Source organism: Lithobates pipiens, unplaced genomic scaffold (genome assembly GCF_037356315.1).
Source record: "Lithobates pipiens isolate NorthernLeopardFrog02 unplaced genomic scaffold, aLitPip1_a1.2 Scaffold_8, whole genome shotgun sequence".
Lineage (NCBI taxonomy): Eukaryota > Metazoa > Chordata > Amphibia > Anura > Ranidae > Lithobates > Lithobates pipiens.
In genome coordinates this window covers 130,538,122-130,562,713 of record NW_027507903.1, presented here as the reverse complement: position 1 = coordinate 130,562,713, position 24,592 = coordinate 130,538,122, and the positions used below count along the sequence as shown (strand labels likewise).

General features: G+C 41.5%; 1 protein-coding gene across 1 annotated transcript in view; it reads right to left on the bottom strand.

The window, feature by feature from the left end:
* Positions 1-24,592, bottom strand: part of SND1 (staphylococcal nuclease and tudor domain containing 1) — an 840,361-nt gene that overhangs the window by 678,877 nt on the left and 136,892 nt on the right. The gene's annotated exons all lie outside the window — the stretch shown is intronic.

Genomic DNA, 24,592 nt, shown 5'->3' with positions numbered 1-24,592 from the left:
TAGTGGCAAAAGATTTTCAGACTATTTAAATTTAATTACCATTAAATACTTTGAAGTATCATTAAAGACTGTCCAGAAGTAATTTTATATTGGGATTCATGTTGTACATAGATGGTGTGAAGTGAAAATGCAGGCAGATATTTCGTCAGGATATGCATTTGTTCAATAAATATTAAATGCTCTTAAAATTACTTCAGCTCTTGCATTTCATCACCGCTACCATCCCACAACATGGGCCAGAGGAATTTTTTCATTTCTGCCATCAGCATGTTTGACAATGACTTCTTTAGATTTTAAAAATTATGCCTTTTCCCCAGGGAAAAAGGTCTCTTTGGTCTTACAAATTTTTTTTTATGCAATTTGCAATCTATAGGCGGAGGAAAAAAAAAAAAAAACCCATTTTGAGCAATGTTCATTTTTAAAACAGTGTCTGTCTTATGCCAAACTTACAATTATGCTTCAAAGCACTACAAAGTTATGGACTTTTTCCCCCTTGATTTTGGGAATTTTAACTACACTCAAAACCCATGAAGACTAAAACAAATATTAATGGTTCAGGCATTTTGCTACTTTATTTCTGAGGGGAGAGGCAAAAAAGTTGGAGCTGATTAAAGGATTAAGTGCTTAAAGTGTTAAAGGTTTGTCAAAAAAAAAAAAAAAAAACACACATTAATACTTACCTTTGCCCCCTGGTCCACGTCTTCTGGGGCCCCCTGGCAGCTGTCTTGGATCCTCCCCGCATCAGCTAACCCCCTCTGGGAAGCACTTTCCCAAGGGGGTTACCTTGAGGGCACGCTCCCCAGTCCAACATTTGCATCCATAGACACAAATGCCAGACTCGGCCCCACCCCCCTGCGCCCGTGTCATTTGAATTTGATTGACAGCAATGCGAGCCAATGGCTGCGCTGCTACCAATCTACCCAATGAAGAGTCAAGAACAACAGGCCAAGAAGAGCCGAGAAGCCAGCACGTTCGATGTGGGACTTTCAAGGGCTCAGGTAAGTAAACCGGGGGGCCTGTAACTATCAGATGTTTGTTCATCTTAATGCATAGGATGCATTAAGGTGAAAAAAAAAAAAATGGAAGGTTTACAAAACCTTTAAATATCAAAAAAATAAAAATAAACAGACCAAAACGCTGTGCTTTACTTACTTGTAATTTTGCTTTAACCAAAATCCTATGCAGATCAAAAGGTCACGCCTTTGATCATCAAATGAAACAATGAATACAGAGTAACAATGTTATTTTATTTCTGAACTGTTCAGAAGTTTTGCATTTTAGAGCTGCTGCATTATGGTATTTTCTACCGGCACTGTATTTTAAGTTTTGCCCAACAGGGAAAGAAAATGCACTGTAAAATGGGAAAACCGGGAAATATAAAAGGCATTTTAATACCATTCAATTTACTAATCAAAATAAATCAAATTTCTACATCAGTTTAGGATATTGACAACAAAATTCACTACAATTGTGACTAATTAACCAGAATCTAAGCCTGCAAAGATTTACAAGCGTTATTCTGTATTAGATCCAACGAGTCAATCATGTACACCGCTGGTCTGTATACTTTGGTTATTACTGCGAGTGAGAGCACAGGACCCCCCAACATTTAATCTACTGTGAAACCTAACAGCACAAGGCTGGGATAGTCCGTAAAACAAGCCAAGCCCATCTCATTTTCAATAAACTCAGAGGACACATTAATGTTCTTTCTTGGAAAGCTCCCAGCTCCACATAGAGATCATAACATTACACAGTGCACTGCTGAATCGTTAGCTACAGTGTTAGAGAGTGACCTCTATTCCACTAAACTGTGATTTTAATGATCATCGCTCCCAACTGAGAAATACACTGGCACCTCATATACGCACAGAATTTTGCACAAATTACTCAGACAGCCAGCACATGTATACATATTTCATTGCATATTACAGTTAATGTTTATCCACAGCAGTTTAAATTAAACAGAGAAAAGGCACCTGTAACTCAAAACAAAAATGAAATTCTACTCAGAAAATTTGCAGATTGCAATTATTCATGGAACACAAAATAAAAAGTAAAAAAATAATTTGACCTGTCAAATACCCTCCAATATTCATGTGTACAAACCAAGAACGCTGTGCATCCCACCTGTTAAAATCCCCATTGAATACATCCACGATAAATAAAAGAAAATGAGCAAGAAAGTCTATATATATATCTTGTAGCAGTGTCTGAAAGGGAGCCTGGGAAAGCCAGAATGGTTAGGATTGGGTTTAAGACCTCATGCACACCACTGGACGCTAAAATAATGTTATAAAAACGCCAGCAGCTTTGCAGTGAGTTTTTCAACTTATAAACTTTTTTCAACTTTGTTTTTTTTTTTTCAGGGTTAGCTCGTTTTCTGAAGAAAATGTTTTTGCACATTTATCAGCGTTAGAGAGTTTTTACAGATAAAAAACTCCTCTCAGAACCCACTAGTTTTGAGGGGGTTTTTACTACTCAAAAACGCCACTGCCCAAAACTGTTAGCCTGTGTGTGCATGGACACATAGGATAACATGGAGAGTGACTATAGAAAAAAAGTCTACAGCCAAAAACAGCTGCTGTACAAAAACATCAAAAACGTCCAGTGTGCATGAGGCCTTCGAGTTTTTGCCCCGTTTATTCTTTTTTTTATTTTAATTTATAACTGGGAAAAAAGGCTTGCCAAGGCCACAACAAATACATAGTCAAATCGACAGTTATACAGATACAGATCATGACAAAGGCAAGATATAGAAATGATACATCTGCAGAGGTGATCTCTTCCCTAAAGCGCTAAGACAACACTGAAGAAATTACACTTTGCTACATGGTAAAGTAGAGGAATGTACAGCTTGTATAACAGTGTAAATTTGCTGTCCCCTCAAAATAACTCAACTCACAGCCATTAATGTCTAAATCGCTGGCAACAAAAGGGAGTACACCCCTAAGTGAAAATGTCCAAATTGGAGCCAATTAGCCATTTTCCTTCCCCAATGTCATGTGACTTTAATGTTTCAAGGCATCAGGTGTGAATGGGGAGCAGGCGTGTTAAATTTGGTGTTATCACTCATATACTGGTCACTGGAAGTTCAACATGGCGCCTCAAGGCAAAAAACTGAGGCTCTGAGAAGAAAAAGAAAAAAAAGAATGGTTTCTCTACATGAAGATGGCCTAGGCTATAAGAGGATTGCCAAGACCCTGAAATTGAGCTGCAGCACAGTGGCCAAGATCATACAGCGGTTTAACAGGGCAAGTTCCACTCAGAACAGACCTTGCCATGGTCGACCAAAGAAGTTAAGTGCACGTGCTCAGCATCATATCCAGAGGTTGCCTTTGGGAAACAGACATATGAATGCTGCCAGCATTTCTGCAGAGATTGAAAAGGGGGGGGGGGGGGGGGCTGTCAGGGCTGCATGAATGCTGCTGACACTGGGGAGCTACAGTTCATTGAGGGAACCATGAATGCCAACATGTACTGTGACATACTGAAGCAGCGCATGATACCCCTTCCCTTCGGAGTCTGGGACGTAGGGCAGTATTCCAACATAAACCCAAAACACACTTCCAAGACGACCACTGCCTTGCTAGAGTGCCTAAGGGAAAAGGTGATGGACTGACCAAGCATGTCTTTAGACCTGGACCCCTATTGAGCATCTGTGGGGCATCCTCAAATGAAAGGTGGAGAAGCACAAAGTCTCCAACATCCACCAACTCTGTGATGTCATCAGGGAGTGGAAGAGGACTCCAGTGGCAACCTGTGAAGTTCTGGTGAACTTCACGCCCAAGAGGGTTAAGTCAGTGCTGGAAAATAATGGTGGCAACACAAAATATTGACACTTTGGGCCCAATTTGGGCATTTTCACTTACGGGTGTACTCACTTTTTTTCGCCAGTGTTTTAGACATTAATGGATGTGTGTATTTTGAGGGAACAGCAAATTTACACTGTTATACAAGCTGTACACTCACTACTTTACATTGTAGCTAAGTAATTTCTTCAGTGTTGTCACATGAAAACCTATAATAAAATATTTACAAAAATGTGAGGGGTGTACTCACTTGAGAGCGTAGTGTATAATATATACATACACAGTACAACCTGTTATTGTGTACCTGTTTTCAGCAGAGAGCGTGCTAAAGCCAGCTCTGCACAGAGTCAGTCCGGGCTCGGGCATCATCAGGACCACAGAGTCAGGATCCTTTAGTATGTCTAGACCAGCACTCTGCTCAACAAGCTGAGAGCCTGAGTCTGGCACTCCCACCACCTCCACAGCCCAGCGCTCCAGTGAACGAGGAGGGAACAGAGAGGCCGATTGACATTCAGCAGCTCTTTGCTCATGGAGCCGAGAGAACAGAGCGATTGGTGGTGTTGGATAGCTCAGTTCTCAGGTGAACTTAAACATGTAAGGGCCTTGGCTTATACAAATTTATGAGATTATGTGGAACTTTAATAAAAAGCCTTGCTAAAAATCAAGATATGCTATACCCACAACACCATCCTGGTTGAAAACATGTTATGTTGGATAGCATAAAATAAAATTTGCTAGCGCCAACATGATCTGACCCCAGTAAATCCATGCTGATTTGGGTTCAGCAAGCTGTGTTTTTAAGCGTTGAATGATTTTTATTTTTGTTTTAGTACTCTGGTGCTGGGTATTCCAGAGGAGATCACACCTCTAAACACTACTGATCCATCTTAAAATGTTCAGTACACAAACTGAGGCTGCATTCACAGAGCATTTTCAGCACATAAAATGCCCGAAAAAATGCCTGAAAAACATCCAATAAGCAAATTCTTATTAATTTCAATGGCACCTGTTTACATCTGAGTGTTTTGTCACCTGAAGCTAAATGCCTGAAAAATGCCCCAAGCTCAAAAAAAAAAATCATGAGCTTCTTTGGGACAGATTACAGGCCTTTTTCTGCCTTTCATTGGTGACCTGAACAAAATCACAGTAAAAACATGGCAAAAAACGAGAGACTCTGAATCGCTCAGGTGTGAATGCAGCCTTAATGCAATGGTTTTATAACAGAAAAATGGGGTAAATCAGTTTAATATAGTAAAGCTATAGAGTACTATAGTGTCGAGTGTACTTCTGTATGCAGTTACCATTCCATAAAACCTTTGCATCCATAGCTCATAAAAAGGTCTCTTTTTTGGGCTTTTTTTCTCCCCTCTTTTTTTCCAATTAAGAGTGGAATCTTTCTGAGTGGCAGTGAGAAAGGTCCAGGAATGACAGCCCAAGTAAGATGAGGAGTATCCATTTATCCCTCACTGCCAGCTTCTATTGTCACATTCATCTCCACAGATTGCCTTGTCCATTACATTTTCTATCCCTCAGAGTGCACAATCCCAGAACTGGCATGCACAAAGCATCTATCACAGCCAACCCAGCACAAGTCTAAACTATATACCCACACAGGGCTGTTAGAAAATCACAGGGCTCCATACAGCCTACTTGACGGCCCGGCCCCCTTCTCCAAAATAATTTTTTTTGCAAAAAATAAAAAAATTAATTCAAACAAATACCAACTTCCTTAAAGCTAAAAGATATTTGTATTAAATTAATAAAACTGTGTGTGTAAATGAAGTCTTGGTGCTGTGGCCTGTACGGTAATTTTTTGTTTTTTTATATGGCTGGAGCTGTGTGCAGGCAGCCTATGGTAAACTATGGGGACACAGTAGCTGTACGGACACAGCCTCAGGTCCTAATTTGACAGGCATGTGGATGCAGAGGCTCGGTACAAAGACTCCTGTTCATTAAACTGAAGCATAGTAATTAGTTGACAGTTCTGAAGGAACGCAGTGTTATCGATAATTCATCTCTTCCTACACTCTCCAACCATGTTGTGGAGCAGTCAAGAGGAGTGGACAGAAGCTGGCAATGCTGCAGGGCACGAGGGAGGCACACGGGGATCCAGCAGGCAGGGGAATCAAATCCTGGATAAGGAGGGTGATTAATGCAGCGTGGGGGGGGGGGGTTTGGGCATCTAGGAAAGTTTGAGCTGGGGAGCCAGATACGTGGGCAGGAGAGTGGGTGAGAAATTAGGGGAAACCATCTACCTGCAGTAGATAAAATCTGGTGAGAGTTAGAGGAGCAGGAGCCTGCTTTCAGCTGCTTCAGGGCAAAAGATGCAGGGGATCAATTTCTCCAATTGCCCCTCCACCGATCACCCCCTCTCCGGCCCACATCAGATTCTCTTCCTGGCTCGTGCCCAGTACAGGAAAGATCAGTGCTACTACTTTATTAACCATGTTGTATAAGTGCAACATTTTGAACAAATATCAGTAAAAATTATTACGAGCACTGACCAGTATGAAGTATTGCAGAATTCTTAGAAAAATGGCTTCATGTGAAAGGGAGCCAATACAGTGAAAGATTTTTATACAGTATGTCTATCCCTGTAGGAGTACGTTTTTACCAGCTTACCGAACATCTGCCAACTATGAAAAAGTTGTGCAAAAACATAGGACAGACTGAGCATAGCGATCGAGACATACACCATACAGAAACCCAGGATAATCTGAACTCTTCCCAACAAAGAAGCAAGCATTTTGTTTATTTAGTAATCCTTTTCATGCTCTACAATCTCTTCAAAATCAGTGTCAAAGTAAACCATTGCCGCATGACCATTTAGGAATTAATTTTTTTTATTTACATTTAGGACCAGTTCACCCCAGATGCAGTTCCATTTTTTTCTGCACCAATAAAGTCAGTTCCGGACAGTTTCTGCACCAGAAACTGACTGCATGGTGTGAACTAGAGCCATTGGAATACATGGAAAACACTGTGCATGCATCATTTTTAGTGCAGAAAAAAGCGCACGGAACTGCATCTGGTGTGAACTAGTCCTTAAAGCAGTGTTAAACCACCAAAAAAATTTAAAAAAGGGTACTATACTGCAGCTTACCAGATCATTTTTTAGGCTTTCTTCACTCAGTTTTCACCTGGTGATCTGGCCAGTGACAACTATTAGGAGACCCTACACTTCATACAGGAGCACCTTTGGACAGCAGCATTGTTAATATGATTTAGATACAGTAACTGAAACTGAACTCCAGCTAACACTTTGTAAGCAGTTACAGCAAACAGCTCTCCTTTCATCTGGGATAGGAGTTCCATAAATGTCCAACGTTGATCATTGTAAGCAACCCTGTCAAGTAGTAAATGCATAGTCTCAAACCCAACTGCTACATATACAGGGCAGCTTGTTCTTTTGAAAAGTAGACTTACTGGCTGCATCCCCAGGTTAAAAAAAAATAAAGAAATCCTAAAATACTATCGCAACCACCACCTTTACAATTGGCAACCTACATCATAAAGGTTTTCTTTTGACCTTAATACCACTTTAAAGTGATAATAAAGAATTTTTTCTTAAAAATAAAGATGTTATACTTACCTGCCCTGTAGAGTAGTTTGGCACCCAACAGCCCAGATCCTCCTTCTCAGATCCCTCATTGGCGCTCCTGGCTTTCCCTCCCGAGTGGCCCCACCACAAGTAGCTTACTATGGGGGCACCCGAGTCACATTTAGACACAGAGCCGCAGCTGGGCTCAGACCCCTCTCTCCCCTCAATGGTTTGCTGGCTTTGATTGCCAGCAGCAGGAGCCAATAGCGCTGCCATCTCAGCCACGAGGGAGAGTCTCAGGCAGCTGAGACACTCCAACATTGCTGGAACGAGATTGGCTCAGGTAAGTATTAGGGGGGTTGCTGCATAAAGTTTTTTTTATCTCAATGCATCCTACTCTACAACCACTTTATTTTGTTGCCTGTAGAAGACAAATAAGTTACAGAAACATTGGCTAAGGCCACCTCAAACATAAGTGCAAAAGTGGAAAAAGTATTTTCTTTGCCCGTCATGCTTTTGCAGAAATGGGTGTAAAGCCTTAAAACAGACTTGCGGGTTGGATTAGCAGATGAAACTAGAAGCCAGCCTAAAAGAAAATACAGCCATCACATCTAGCAAATTGGTGCGCCACAATTTAATAAAGATTTGTTTTTGGGTTTAATATTTATTAAGATCTTTACACTCAAATTAGGAGAAAAATGTGGATGTACAACCAACAGTACTGGATGCATATGGAATTACTGCACTATTGCATCTGTTGTCTCCAGCTCAATCCAAACTGCTTAGCAAGCCTAACTTCATATGCATCATATAAAAAAAAAAAACACATGAAGCCAAAGGGTAGTGTGTGTAATGTGTGTATAAATGGCAGTTTTAATGGGACACATTAGATGGCATCAGGTCTATAACCTTTAACTCAGGCACGGGCAAACTGTCATCAGTTGTTGATGACTGACAACAGTATTGTTCAACAGCAATAGGGCAACAGCCTTAAAATTAATGACAAATACATTTGCAAAATACTTTCTAAAAATATACAGTAATACCTCAGTTCGCGAACAGAAGAGTTCACAAAAATTTGCTTTGGTTCATGAACATGAGGCGCAGCCATCTTCCCTGCTCTGACGCGTTCATATTGAGAACGGCAGTGCAAAAGTCGTCTTAGTCTTCATGTACACGTGACGTTCAACCTCTCCTGAACGATTTAACTTGACAGCTAGAAATTGGTGTCTAAAAACGGCGGTTTAGCCACGTTTACATGCACCATTTGTATCTATTTTTTTTTTTTTTTCAAAATTGGCAAAAAAGAAAAATGCCGGTAAATGAAAGGCGGTTAAATGTGTTGAAAACTTCTGATGACTTCAGATGATCTTTTCCTGGATGCACGGTGCAGTTTTCTGGCCCCTTGATCAGTCATTTAAATTGGGGTTTTGGATTGAATCAAAGATTAAAAAGAGTAGCTATAGTTTGTTTTTCCTTTTTAGATGTGCACGTGAAAGGGCAGTTTAATGTAGAAGACTGTATGTAATAGATGCTTAAAAGCCTTTGTGCATACACTTCATATTTTTATATAAACAAAAAAATTCAGAATGGATTAACTGATTTAAATTGAACCCTATGGGGAAAAAAAATTCTTCAGTTCACAACTCATTTGGTTCCCAACCAGAGTCGTTTAGCAAATTAAGTTTGTGAACAGAGGTATCATGGTACAATAGAAAAAAAAAGAAAAAAACTTGCAAATTGCTTGTCAAGAGAGCCAGAGATAAAACAAATAGATGACATGGAACTTACTCTCAATTGACGAAATAAAAATATCCTTTCACTACTTAATCAGACATCCCTCAAGAATATATCATGGAAATGGTGTGCCACATTAATAGACTTATTAAAGATGTTATTAGTGCACATACTTAATAAAGCTACATTTGCAAAGGCCAATTAAAGGAAGAAAATCACACTACTTTGAATACTGATAAAAAGCCCCCGTTCTTAATCACTGTCATTATCACAGAAGACTCCCTGCTGCATCTTTATAATTGGATGCATTACTGTTTTAACAAACTTTATATAATGTCAGTCAAATATATTTACTCTAACCATCATACAAATACTTATATACATCCCTTTACATCATACTCCAGAGACCCCCCCTATCTGTTTCCTGCTCAACTGTGCCCATTAATGCACCCCTTATCAGGTCATCCGCCTATCACAGACCTTCTACACTCTGACCCTACTGAACAGATGTGGTATCCCATCCAGCATCGCTCTGCTTTCTCTCAGACTTCCTGTCACATGGCTTTTTTGTGCAGAGCATTTGTGAGCTTGTCAAGTGCAGACCTGTGGGAAAAATGCAGACATGCTCTAGAATTCCAAACAGCTTCACACTGCACATAAGAGTTTTGGTGGCAACGAGACGCATAGAAAATGATTGTTTTCTGTGCAGCTTGCAGAGACCTGTGGTTTTCTTGTGCGGAAAAACACAGGACTCTGCGCCCAGTGTGAACGAAATATTGTGAACTATACTTGTATAGCACTATGACTGATATGCACTACTCAACACTGGTAGTAAAGACTTACCATTTTTACCTACAGGTTGGCTTATAATAAAGCTTACCTGTAGTTAAAATGAAATCTCCTAAATGTGAACAGTTTAGGGCAGTGATGGCGAACCTTGGCACCGCAGATGTTTTGGAACTACATTTCCCATGATGCTCATGCACTCTGCAGTGTAGTTGAGCATCATGGAAAATTTAGTTCCAAAACATCTGGGATGCCAAGATTCGCCATCACTGGTTTAGGAGATATTACATGGAGCAGCAACCGGTGAGGTCACTGGTGCATGTGCGCTGAAGAAACAGCCTACCATGCCATTTCTTCAGAGGTCTGTGCAGTAAACAGTTAAGCCTGGTACACTACAGCTTTTTCGTGTAATCCCGTAGGCTGCACAAAAAAAAACCTGACGGATCTGGTTGGAGCCACAGTACAAACCATGCAAGGTTAGTCCAGTGATCTCCCCTGCGGAGCTGTGTTCTGACAGGGGACAGCCCCCCACCAGAACACTCCAATGAACGATCTCTGCCATTGGCTAAAAGCACTGACCGGGAGTCGGTTGGCCACTTGTTTTCTGGCATGCACAAACAGCCAGCTTCTGTCAGACAGACCGACATGCACACGGGCAGAATGTCGGCTGGTATTTTTTGTACCAGCAAATGTCCCGACATTCTGCCTATGTGTACGGGCAGAATGTCAGGAGACATTCTGCCGTACATGCAGGAGTGACGTCACAGCGGCTCGGCCAGAGTCCACGAACCTGGAAGGAAGACCAGGTGAAGATGGAAATCCTCTCAACAGTGGCAATGTGCCGCCTGAGGGCTTCGTCTTAAAGCAAGTCTCAATGTTTTAGTATTAGATGCATACTAGAACATTATGACACAGCTTACAAGGAGATATGATTTTACAAAGTTTACTACTGCTTTAAGACTACCTTGTCATCCCCCTGGTTTAGAGGTAGTTCACCTTGATCCTGACTAGATTAGTCATGAAACCATTGCAGCCAAGCATCAACACCTTTTAATTGCACATTTTCCAATAACTCAGCGTCACGTGTAAAAATTTAACAGGTCAAAAACCAGCTTCTCAAGCATATAAAGTTAATAAATAAATGGTTTCACTCAAGACTTTAAGGCTTCATGCACACTGGAGCTTAGAAGCACTTTTCTCCTGGCAGAATCTTCAAGTCCATATATACCCACAGTAGAGATGCCCACTAGTTGGCAAACAGAACCCCTCCCCTCCCCGGTATAAAGCTCCCCTATCAGTAGACACCCCTCCCTCTCAGCCCAACCCCTGCACTCTACAAACACCACACACATACAAAATCAACTTGGGGGAGGAAGTTGATGCTCTAATTGAACAAGAACTGTTTTTGACAAATTCTTTACAGCCAGTAAAGCTTAAGAAAATGATTTGCTTCCTGTACTATACAATGTACACGACGACGACTATGGTTTATTTTGTATGGTCTCAATTTTAAATCAAATAAACCAAGATTGAACTAAATTTGTTGGTTGAGGTTTTATCCTCCCTAAACAAGTACCTTTTTAGCATGTATAGAAAACACCTGCTGATCTTGCCAGAAATACAATAGTTTTGTTAATTACTTTGAGCTGAAAAGACATCAGACATGCTTACCCTTCTTGTGTTAAACCACTATTCCTAAAAATCTACCATGTAATGGAGATCAACAAAAGCAAACAAGTTGCCAGGCCTGTGTGGCTAATGCTGCCATCTTAGGACTGGTAAGCTGCAACGTATCAATGTGTGTGGCTCCGACATTAACTATTGAGCACCTTTCTAATCCATATTACATTTTTTTGTGACTGCAGGTAAAATGTACGACGGCAACAAAATGACTATTTTTATGGGGCAACCAGGGGTGCCAAACCATTTGAAGAGCGAGGGCCACTTAAATTGTAAATTTTTTTTTTTTTTTTTTTTTTTTTAACTAACATGTCATACTTGCCTCCACTCTCCAGTTAATTTTGCAGAGTGGCCCCGAACACCCTCTTCTGGAGTCCCTCTTCATAGGATGCATAAAGGTGAAACAACAAGGGTTTACAACCTCGTTAAGCAACTTTGTAACCGGTCGCAGACAATGAGCAGAGCGTGCGGACAGACACCGCTCACTCTACTCTATAAGCCCGCCGAGACAGAAGGGGACGAATCCCCTTCTGTTTTTGGAGTTAGGCGAGTGTAAATTGACAAGTCGGTTTACATCTGCCGCTCCATAGAGGTGAATGTAGGGTCCGATTGATCGTGTAAAAGGGGTCCAAGGCTGATTTCACACAGATGCACTGCAGATTACCCACATAGCAGGTATAGCGCACCTGTGTTTCCTGTGGGTTAGCTACACTTTACCATAAACTTTGATTATATACTGCAGGAGTGGCAAACTTTCTGAAAGCACACCAAAACCGCAGGTAACTGACGTCTATGGCACAGTGAAGCTGACCCTTCAGTTCAGTTTAAAAGGAACCCAATAACCACTGCAAAACAGATATGCCCATATGAACATGATTTTAATAAACTTACATTTAATAACAGTCTTCCATATATGTATCGCCGGCTGTTGCTGTCCCAGGGGGGAGTGCATTTGGCATCACTCTGCTTTTAACAGGAGTCTAATATACAGGAAGCAGAGGCTTATGCAGCTCTACTTCAGCCACTTGCTTCCTCTACCACCGGCTCCAACACTGATGCTCTGGGATGGTGGGTCAGCAACCCACGATCTGGGCTTGCCAACCTGCCACCCCAGAGCAGGAGGTTGCAGGCCACATCAGAGGGATCCATGGGCCACTGGTTGGGCACCCCTGCTAAACAATCTAAAGTTAAAAAATTACCTATGTGCACATAATCAGCAAATGTATCGGGGTGAGCTGAATGCTATTCTAAGTGCTGTATTGTATAGTTTAACCCTTTCACTGCCAGGCCCTGTGCTCCATATTGTACAGGAAGGTGGCCAGACCATTTTTAAATTTTTTCCTTTGCTTTTTTATTTTTCACTTATCGCTTTCAGAGTTTGTAAAAGACTCCTCAAACCATATAGTTTCTGAAAGCACAAGACCAGTAGAATAAAGTGTTGATTTTTAAGGCCCTACGATATTTGTGAAAATGTTTATCAAAAATATTTTTTCTAAAGATACACTAAAGCCATTAGCAGATAACATAATTTTACAAACTTCCTGCTAAATTCCAACTAAATATAAAAGCTTAACCAGTAAGGTATTAATACATAAAATATTTGTAATCTTGACATTGCGCCATTTTGCCAATTGGTTAAAATCAAATGTATGCAAAAATATAAACATACAAATGTCTCAATCTGAAGGTTTTAATTTTTCCTTACATTACTCAATTTGTGAAAGACCCCCCCAACCCATATATTTTCTGAAAACGTAGGACCAGTAGCAGAAAAACTACATTAAAATCATTAGTAGATAACAGCAATTTTTTTTAAATACCTGCTAAATTCATACTAAATATAAAAGTGTAACCCCTATTGAGTAAATATTTGTAAATACACCAAAAATCAGACTTGTGCAAAAGTTTTAGAAAAATCTAGCTTTTCCACTTACAGCTTTCAGAATTTGTAAAAGACCTCCCAAACAATAAATTTCCTGAAAGCACATGGCCAGTGGAATAAAAAGAAGGCGCTACTGATTTTTAAGACAACACAATATTTGCGCAGATGTTAATCAATCCAATACTTTTGCTAAAAATACACAAAAATCATTAAATAGTGCACATAAACACAACATACCTTAAAAAATTCCTGCTAAACTACTACTAAAGCATCGTTCACATGTGGCATACTAAAGTGTACACCTATGGAGGGCCATGTTTATCCACACAGGGATGCACAGGTGTTTCCCATCTGACATCTGTGTGGGTACATGACCCTGAGCATAGGCAGTATGCGCTCAGGGACAAGCATGAAGACCTACATGGATGTAAAATTGGGAGCAATGGCCTTTAAGTTGCTGCATCCCAAATTACATCAATGGGACTACCTTCACAGAGATGCACGCAACACCTGTACATCCATTTAAAGGTATGCTGTGTATGCCCTGTGTGAACAAGGCCTTAGGCCCCTTTCACACAAGCTGACCAATCGGGTCTGCCTGTCCGTTTTTCAGATGGGCCCAATTGGACCACCCATTGTTATCTCTGGAGAGGCTGATGTAAATGGACATGTCTGTTTAAACCCGCCTGCATCCGATCTGCTGAAAACAGCCAGATGGGGATCCCATTCCTAATCCATCTAGCAGATCAGATGGTATTGGATGAAAATGGACAAGCCGTCCGTTTCTATCTGACCCTTCCATAGAGAACAGCAGCTGTGTCCGCTCTGCATCAGCAAAGCAGACCTGTTATACGTCTGCTCAGCAGCAATAAGACCCCCGTTGAGCAGGCAAATCTGCTTGACAGTCTGCTCCATGTGAAAGGAGTCTTACCAGGAGCAGCCAGTCCATTAGGGGTGCCGCCCCCCTGTGGGTTGCCAGACTCATACATTTGGTTCTAATCGTGTAGATTGAAATAAAAACCAAAAAAAAAAAAAAAACTGAGGCTCCAATTAGCTTAAAAAAAGGTTGGGCTGCCACCACTTGTGACCATAGCGAATTATTCTAGATTATCTTCCGAATTCTCCTCCCAGTCATTCGGGGCACGAGGTGGATCAGGTTGGCTGGGGGAAGAAGCTAAGGAGGCTGTGGAGGGATGAGTGTGGGGGGAGCATCACCGTGGAGAGGCTGAGTGCAGGTGGACCTGAGGGGAGGGGGGTTGCCATCCCGCAAAAAAGTCAATGGGTCTCACTTTTATTTTACATTTTATTACTGTTATATTTCTTAGTTGAGATATGGGGGGTCTAAACAGACCCCCAGCTCTCTTTTTTTGAGAGAGAAAGGGACTGAAGATCACTTTCTCTTTAGCACTCTACTTGAATAAGGGATCTTATAGAGAGTCCGAAATTCATTCATAAGATGAGAGTGAAACATTAATAACGTGTGGTTACTATATATCAGCTGTCAGTGGGACATATAGGGGCGCTCTGTAGTGATTGCTGCCTGTAGCCACTCTATGGGTAGGAGCTTGGTAAACCATGTTTACCAAGCCCCAACTTCACCCACATGGCTCCCCCCTCCACGCTATCCCCAGCCTGTCAGATCTCCAGAGATCAATGTGGCCAGCATTTGCAGGCTGCAGAAGGGGGAAGGAGGGATTCTGCCAGAGCAGGGAGGGATCGGGGGTGATTTAACTGGTGGGGGATGGGACACCTGGACAATCCCAGACTCCGCCAGGGGGTGGGGGGGGGGGCAATTTTAGGTGGAATGGAGTGATGGCAGGTGGAGAGGCAGGGGACAGAAGCGATGGCATGGGGGGGGGGGGGGTCACATTTAAGGTTAATAACTGATCAGTTGGTTGTAATTCACTTAGAGCTATAGAACTGTTCAGCAGAGTCTGCTGAACAATTCTGATATAAGCTTATGGTCATTGAAGTGACCATGAACTTATAGGGGATGGAGAAAGGAGGTCCCTACACTATACATACAGACTTTGCCACCGGCAGGTACTTCTGTAGGTCTGTACAGCATACGTACCGGGCAGTGAAAGGGTTAAAATGTAAACCGTTAATAACTGAATAATCAATGAGGCCATTATACAACTTAGAGAATTTTCCAGTGACAATTAACATTCTTAAGCTGAAAATAGCATATAAAGCAGTGAGAATGACAAACTTGCTAGCCAAGAGAAAAATTGCAGAGACTGGGTAAAATTTTTTTGCTAAACTACTATAGTGACTAAGAGGCCATAGACTGACATTTTCTTTTCATAAACCACATATTGAGTCAGTGTTAATGGGTAATCCCTCCTGCAGATCTATTGTGTTCTGCCGGTGGGTAGTCTTCCCTACCGGCAGAACACAATAATGGCTGACAGCTAAGGCCACTAGCAGTGATCGGAGCAAAAAACCCTGACAAGCTGGTCGTGCTGAAGTTGATCAATGGATCATCTATGTACAGCCAACCTGCACATGGACATCAATATTCATCCTGTTGAACTAGCAAATTTCAATCTGTCTTTAGCTGGCTTAAAGGCTGTTTGGGTACGGATTTGAGTGAAATGATATATGTGTTGGGGTTTCCACAAATCAAATTACCTTTGCTGTACAGGAGCCACAGAATAAATGCAAATATTCAATACCTAGATAAGGGCACTGTAAAATATTTAAGGCCTTGCAAGGGGAAAATACACTTCAGGGCGTGAAACTGCCTAGCCAGCTTCTAAAGGACACCTAAAACAATTTCTCTATTGTTCTGTAAATGACTTTACCATTTACTTTCATTTACCCAAGGACAATCAATGGTCAAAAATGCATTTTACTGTCCCAGTTGGGCTTTCTACCCAGTAGACCAAAACTACTTCATTACCAGCACAGAAAATGACCAGAATGGTTTGGCACAGCTGGGACAGCCCATGCAATCTAAATAAGAATGCATTCAGCTTGAAGTCATCAATGAACACATGGTGAACAAAAAGCATTTTGAAAACATTTACTTAGCCATATCCCTGATAACTTCAGCATACCAGTCTCCTCACAGACAACCCTGCCAGTTCTTACTTTTCCTTCTACACCTTCAGTGTACTCACACCCTGTTTATCTCATAAAAAAAATTATGTTAGCTCAGTTTATTAGAAATATCCCTCAAACCACATGCTCCACTAAACCTGTAGATAATGAGTAGGTTTGATAATAAATTTGGCTGTGCCTCCAACCAGGACAAGGTCTCTGAACAGAGGACTCCCTCTCTGAGAAATCAGTAATCTAAAATTAATTGGGAGCAGAGGAACTACTGCAACCAGCATATCACATTAACTAAGTATATGGACGCACACCAGTATTGAAATACAAGTTCTACACAAAAAAAAAAAATAGGATTTTTGTACTCACCGTAAAATCCTTTTCTCTATAATTCACCGACCGACACAGCTTTTCTCTAACTAAATGGGTTGTTTAGCCTGCCATTAGGATAACTAGGCAAAATTGTTACACAATACACAGAACTTTCAGTCACGCCCCAGGGGGCAGACCATGTGCTAAGCAACCCTCCTCATTGCTCCCAGCAGACTCAGTACGTCAACAAGCAGTATAACGTAGAGAAAAGGCGGGGTGGGTGCTGTGTCGGTCGATGAAAGATTTTACGGCGAGTACAAAAATCCCATTTTCTCTTATATTCACCGACCTACACAGCTCCTCTCTAACTAAATGGGACGTCACCAAGCAGTGCCAAACGAGGGGTGGGAAAAACCGCATTAAACTTCATCCACCATGGCAAGTGTACGGAAAAAACACACCGCCATAACCGGGCTCTCTCAACAGGAGAAATCCCAACACCGCAACCTATTTGCGGAAGTAATGCAACAGTACATTAAACAGTACTGCGTTTTTATAGAAAAACTAGGAAAAAAGCTCAATTGCAACTACACGGCCGCCTGAAAAACTTTGCGGCCAAAACAGGCAGCCGCCGATGCACTGACATCTACCTTGTAGAACTTGGTAAACGTATAGACAGATGACCAGGTCGCCGCCTTACACACCTGAGCGACAGATGCTTGGTGTCGGAAGGCTGAAGACGTTCCGATTGCTCTTGTAGAGTGGGCCGTGACCTGCCCCTTCAAGGCGTAAGCTTGCACTACAATCTGTCTGATCCACCTGGAAATGGTGGCCGACGAGACAGCCATGCCTTTCTTTGGACCAGCCACAGAAACAGTGTTGTCCACACAGTTCACCGTCATCCACCCCGGATGCCATCGCCCTCCTCACTACACAGACTCAGGCACCAACCGCTACAACCCTGGCAGACAGACAATAGCAGAAACCTCAAAAAACAGAGCCTTGAGCATCTTTGGTGCAAGACTAAGTCACAGCAAGATTTCAGCCAATATAAATCTGCCCTCCAAAAATACCATCCATGCCTCCACACTGCCAAACAGACCTACTTTATCACTCTCATTAACACTCTCTCACGCAGTAGTTCCCATCTATCTTCTACCTTTATCACTCTTTGTCCTCTATTATCTCCAGCCACTAACCTACTCACTGCCCAGGAGATTGCTAATCACTTAAAAAAATAAGATTGAGAATTCGTCTCGACATCCCCACTCTACACTCCTTGTCATCCTGCACAATCAATACTTCTGCCTTTTAACCCAGTTACTATAGGGGAAGTCACTAAACTTTTTTGCAATGCCCACCTAACCACCTGTTCCTGTACTACGGTCACCATCTGGCTCTATCCTACACTAACTCATCTTCAACTTCTCACTCTCTACTGGCATCTTCCCCAACGCTCTAAAACATGCGCTAGTCACTCCCATACCAGAAAAAGGCCTCACTAGACCCCATCAATCTTAACCTAAGACTCATCTCTTTACTCCCTTTTGCCTCTAAACTCCTTGAACGTTTATAGTCTTCAACCGACTGAGCAGCCACCTTGTTGAGAATAACCTTTCAGTCTGGATTTCACCCACAGAAACTACCCTCCTATAACTCAAACGACTTACTAACAGCCAAAACCAATGGTCATTCCGTACTTTTAGCCCTTGTACACACGGTCGGAGATTCCCACACGTGTCCGATCGGAGCGCATTGTCAGATAATCCGACTGTGTGTGGTCTCCATCGGACTGTTTCCGTCGGAATATCCGACGGGCCAAGTTTTCCAACTTGTCTATAAAATTTTCCGACAACATGATCCGATCGGACTTTGTCCGATCATGTGTAGAGATTTCCGATCGGACAAAGTGCCACGCATGCTCAGATCAAATTCCTAAACCAAAGCTATTGGCTACTAGCCTGAACGTAGTCCCGTCCTAACGAAATAACGTCATCACGTTAAGTACGATAAGATTTTCTGAGAACTTTGTCCAACTGTGTGTATGCAACAGTTTCGGCCAAAATCCGACAGATTTGGTTGTCGGAATGTCCGACCATGTGTACAAGGGCTTACACCTTTCCGCTGCCTTTGATACAGTTGAACACCCCCTCCTCCTCAAACTATGTGCTTGATCTCCATGGCTGCACTATTCATTGGTTTGAATCTTACCCATCTCATTGCACCTTCAATGTCACTTACAACTCTTCCTGTTGGGGTCCCACAAGGTTCTGTTCTTGGACCTCTACTATTCTCAATCTACAAGTCCTCCCTGGGTCAGCTGATAACACCCAAATCCATCTCTGCCCCTCAGCTCTCCCCATTAGTCTTACGCATCACTGATTTACTAACAGACATATCAGCCTGGATGTCAAACCACTTCCTGAAGCAATCTAAAACTGAGCTCTTAATGGTTCCTCTTATCGATTTTTTGCATCGATTTAACCGACAATTGCGCAGCCGTGAGATGCTGTACCCAAACAAAACAGACCATTTTCCCACAAATAGTGCTTTCTTTTGGTATTTGATTGCCTCTATGGTTTTTATTTTTTTTGCACTATAAACAAAAAAAAGCGACAATTTTGAAAAAAAACTTTTTGCTATAATATTTTGGTAAAAAATAAAAATCGCAATATGTATTGGTTTACGCAAAAATTAGTACCTACAAAATAGGAGAGAGATTTATAGCTTTTTACTAGTTATGGCGGCAATCTGGGTTTTTCTTGGGACAGCGACATTATGGCGGACATATCGGACACTTGATATTTTTGGGGCCATTGGCATTTATACAGTGATCAGTTCTATAAAAATGTACAGATTACTGTAAAAATGTCACTGGCAGGGATGGGAAACACTAGGTGGTGATCAAGGTGTTAACTGTGTTTCCTACTATGTGTTTCTAACTGAAGGGGGAGGGGACTGACTAGAGGAAGTGACAGATAGTGGTTCCTAGCTAATAGGAACACGATCTGTCACTCCTCAGAACAGGGAAGTGTGTGTTTACATACATTCATCCCTGTTGTGTCTCATGCTCACGACCATCAGGCACGCGTGCTATCCCAAACCTGCGAACTGTCGCAGCTATACGACCTGCGGCAGTAAAATTAAGGCAGCTGGTCGGCAATCGGTTAAAGAAGCCTATCCTGCTTCTAATACACCATTTTACTTCATCAGCTCATCCCCCACAGCTATTACCTTTTGTATTAATTGACCAAGCCTTGAGTTAAAAAAAATCTTTTTGCTAGAAAATTACTTAGAAAAAAAAAAAAAGTGTTTGGGGGTTCCAACACCCTAGAGAATAAAATGGCGGTCGTTGCAATACTCTGTCACACCGCCTTTGTGCAGCTGTCTTGCAAGTGCACTTTTTGTGGGGGGGAAAAAACAAATCACTTTATTGAATAAAAAAATAAAACTAAGGTTAGCCCTAGTAAATTGCTACCCAACATGTCACACTTTAAAATTGCGCCCGCTCGTGGAATGGCGACAAACATTTACCCTTAAAAATCTCCATATGCGCAATTTCAAAATTTCAACAGGTTGCATGTTTTGAGTTAAAGAGGGGGGCTAGACCTAGAATTATTGCTTTCGCTCTACTGATCGCAGCAATACCCCACGTGTGGTTTGAACACTGTTTTCATATGGGGTCAGAAAGACCTCAGTTCTCATATTTACACTAAAATGCAATAAAAAAAAGAAAATTTAAAAAAATTAATAAAAAAAAAACGTTGCATTGTTACGGAAACGGGTGGGGGCTATCTTTCCCTCTCGTCTCCATGCCCAGCAAGGGTGAAGATCCAAACGCCACTGCCGACGGCTCTGGTAAGTGGCGTAGGGCCCTCTCCCACCACAGATAAAAGTGATCTCGTGACGAATTCGGCTGCAGAGACCACTTATCGGGAAACGGATTGCTCACTAAAGAGGATACTGGGGTTATGGCAACTAGCTGCTGCCATAACAATGATACTCCTCTTCAAAGTACCGACGTATAACAGTGGGCATATGAAGATCTATAGCATTGAAGCAGGCACACAGCCTAAGCAACAGAAGCATCAGGAATAGGTGTCAAGGTCAAAAAGGAAAGACCTACCTTGAAAGGGTAAACCAATCAAAAGTTATTTAAGCATATCCTTGGAGTTGCAGGCATGAAGCCAAAAGCACCCTACTCATCTGAACAGAAATTATGACTGAGATAGAAGCTTAGATGCTTGCAGGAAACCATCATGGCTACACAGGGCTCTAGGACATAAGAGTTAGTCTTCGAGATGACGCAGTCTGTCTTTAAAAAGATCTGCTCTACCATGAGATGGATTTAATCTGACAATGCAAATAGAGGACAGATAGTTACTGCAGCCAACTCGGATCCAAAAAGGGAATCCAGCTCCTCTGAAATCTCTCGGTTCACATGTGCTGTGTGGGAAATATATCAAATCCTGTGTATTTTGTGCACCGCATTAAAATAGCACAGTGTTCATGTGAACCATAGAGGGAGTCAAAATTAAGGATACCTCAAAACTGTTCGCAAAACGCAGTGTAATTTACAATCTGATACCAGAAGTGTTAATACCCATGCGATCCGATTCCTTTGAAGAAAAAAAAAAAAAGTCTTGCACTTTTTTGTACAGATTTAGTGTGATTTGACACAAGTGAATGGCTCAAATCACACCAGACATATCGCATGTGATTTGCACAGAAATTTATTCAATTCCTGTGTGAATTACATGTGATGCGCTGCAGATATGTGAACCCAGGAAGATCCTGAACCTGCAGGGTAGTATGTTTTAAGGTGGATGACAGTGTCTACAGTAGACAGGTTGCTGCTTACCAATAAACTTCCATTCACAGGGAAACAAAAGATCCTTCACATTGTTAGGAGTAAGCCATAATTTCACGTTTGCAGACCTCAGAGAAATGGTTTAAACACTGAATTGGAGACATCTTTGCATCCATAAGAACGCCAAAGACCTTATTTCTGGCACAAAAGGCAGATTCTTCAACTGCAGGGTAGAACTCACTGCACCAATAAGATCAAGAACTTTTTGTAAGTCTCGAATATGGAACTTGCCAAAACTAAAGTACAAATACCACTATGCAGAGCCCAGGACCAGAACATCACCTTCCAGGTTAGCCTCGTCAGAGATCTACTCCGTGCATGAGTAGGTAGATTGGGTCACACGAGAGTCTGCACCTCAGATTTGAACCTGGAGAGCACTTTAATGTGCACCAACAGTTGTTTGGAAAGCTTTACCATGCAGGGCCCAGTGCTTTAAGGTCATATTCCTGGGTAACCCTAAAATATCAGTCCAGTGGGGGGTCTACTTACAGCCTTTAATGTGTTCCATATAGCTACTGCAGAGACCAGCTGCTCCATTTTTATTGTGTGATTAAAGTTTTGATTGAGGTCATTAAAGAAAAAAAAAATTTTGTTAACCACCAAGGACACAAGCAAAAACTGAGGCACAAGTATTAGAGGTGGGCTTATACAGGGGCTGGGAGAACTTTTGCCAATGTGCAAACTTGCTGAAGGCTAGCTATATTATATATTTTTATATATATATATATATATACTTCCCTTGATGTAACATTAATATGGTGTGGGTACAGAGCAGATTGGCAATGTTAAAATGCATTAGCTTATGTAAAAGGTTAAGGGTGTTGCCTAAAATGAGCATATGGAGGGGTCCAAGATTCCGCAATGCACAAGGGTTTATCAGAGACCAGACACTTCAGATGAAGACCATACCTCTGATGCATAAGCGGACATTTTATTGTTACCTCTCCAATATAACCCCATGCTACTGGCAGGAGCATCAGCTAAATGTACAGAAGGAAGGAAGTCTGTTGTAATTGTGAAAGGTTTATAGAGGATACTCATTTACTGCAACCTTTCAAGCAGGTGCCATGAGGGCCCCCCCCAGGTTGGCAAAATTCTGAATAATTCAGCATGCAAAAAAAAAGTAGACTGCAAAAAGGCCATCAAACAGGAAAAATACAGAGCCTCATAATTGGCCCAACTGGAACACTTCTAAGTGTTTTAACCAAGGATTATTAAACAAGCCACTAATGGGATACAAATACAAACCGATAAACAATCATGGTAAGAGTTTCCCCTTCTATTCAACTTTTACTGGAATGTGTTACTAGAGGGTGACATTTACATTAAAAACAAATGTGAAATTCAACTACTTAATTCACCTCCTTTGCCTATAATGGAATATTCCGCAACAGAAAAGGCTTAATAAACCAGCAAACCAGTGGAGATTAGGGGATAAAAATAGTTGCAGTACAAAGCCCTTCACACCTCATTTCTCCCAATAATTTGCGTTGAACGCGACTGCAGTGAGCTCATTTAAATGAGGATTTTAATTTTTAACCCCACACTGCAGGGGTTATTTGTATATTAAGCCATTTTATGGCTAACTAGATACATTCATGATTTACACCTAAAATGTTGCCATCTTATTCAAACCTATACACATCAAGAGTTAATCCTGAGAGAACTATAGAACACTAGAACATATTGTCCCACTTTTCCTTGATGGAATACAATACTCAGGAGGTGAAATTTCACCTGGGATCACATGCACTTCTCTAGAATATGATAGAAAATATTTTCTCTAATTCTGCAATAAATCACACTGAAATGTTTTTCAGGCTCTTAGAATGAATGTTAAAAGCCACATGAAAGAGAAACTGCCCTCGCTCCCTACAGGGCAATTCAGGCTTGCATTGCGTGGATATTCAGGCTGAGCATATTCTGCAAAGCACAAGGGTTTATCAGAGACCAGACACTTCCACTCACTCCAGATGAAGACCACACTTGATAGAATCTCTGAAGACACTTCAGAAACTTGTGAAAACTGATCATACATAAAATCTCATTAGATATGAGTAACTATTGTACAATCAAAGCAACAGAAAATATCAAACTAAATGACATGTCATCTAGTTTACAACTACACCTATGCTTCATGTATAATCTGTTGGCTGATACACTGGAAGATCTCAAAGAAAAAAAATATGAATGAATAATCTGTTTAGGAACATTTGAACCATTCCTTACATTTCTCAACATTAAGCTCCCTTTAAACTCCAAACCTAACATTTAACTTTTTTTTTTAAAATATACTCAAACTAATAAGTTGCCCAATCCTATTAAATAGGAAGTGAACGCTAAAATCTGTGCTTGAAGAAAGGCAACACGAGAGCACTAACCCAGTCACCAATATTGCCAGTGGTCTCCCTACAGCAAGTCTGTGGAGATAACTAGCAGAACTGTGAGCAACACAGGGGGAAACCTCAGAAAATATCACTCCAAATTCCCTGAGACTAATTCAGATAGTAGTGCATTAGGTTGACACTGTAAACAGCTATGAGGCTCTAGGCAGTAAACTTTTCTTTGAGGTCCAAATAGCATGTTTGTGTGAATAAAGTGATTCTATTTTTTTTTTAAACATGCCATAATACCTTGCTCTATGTAACAGTTTTGCACACAGCATCCCTGATCCCCCTCTTCTGGGATGCCCGCTAGCACCCTTGGCTCCTTCTCTTTACGTGCCCCCATAGAAAGCACTTGTCTCCTCTCTGGCTGTGATAGCAGCAGGAGCCGAAGGCTCCAACTGTGCCTCAATTTCAAGTGAGGAAAGTGAGCCCAGAGATGCTGCTCTTAGGCACAGAGTTGACTGGTGGAGCAGCTGCACAAAGGTTTTTTTCTTAATGCCGACAATGCATTAAGAAAACAAAAAAAAA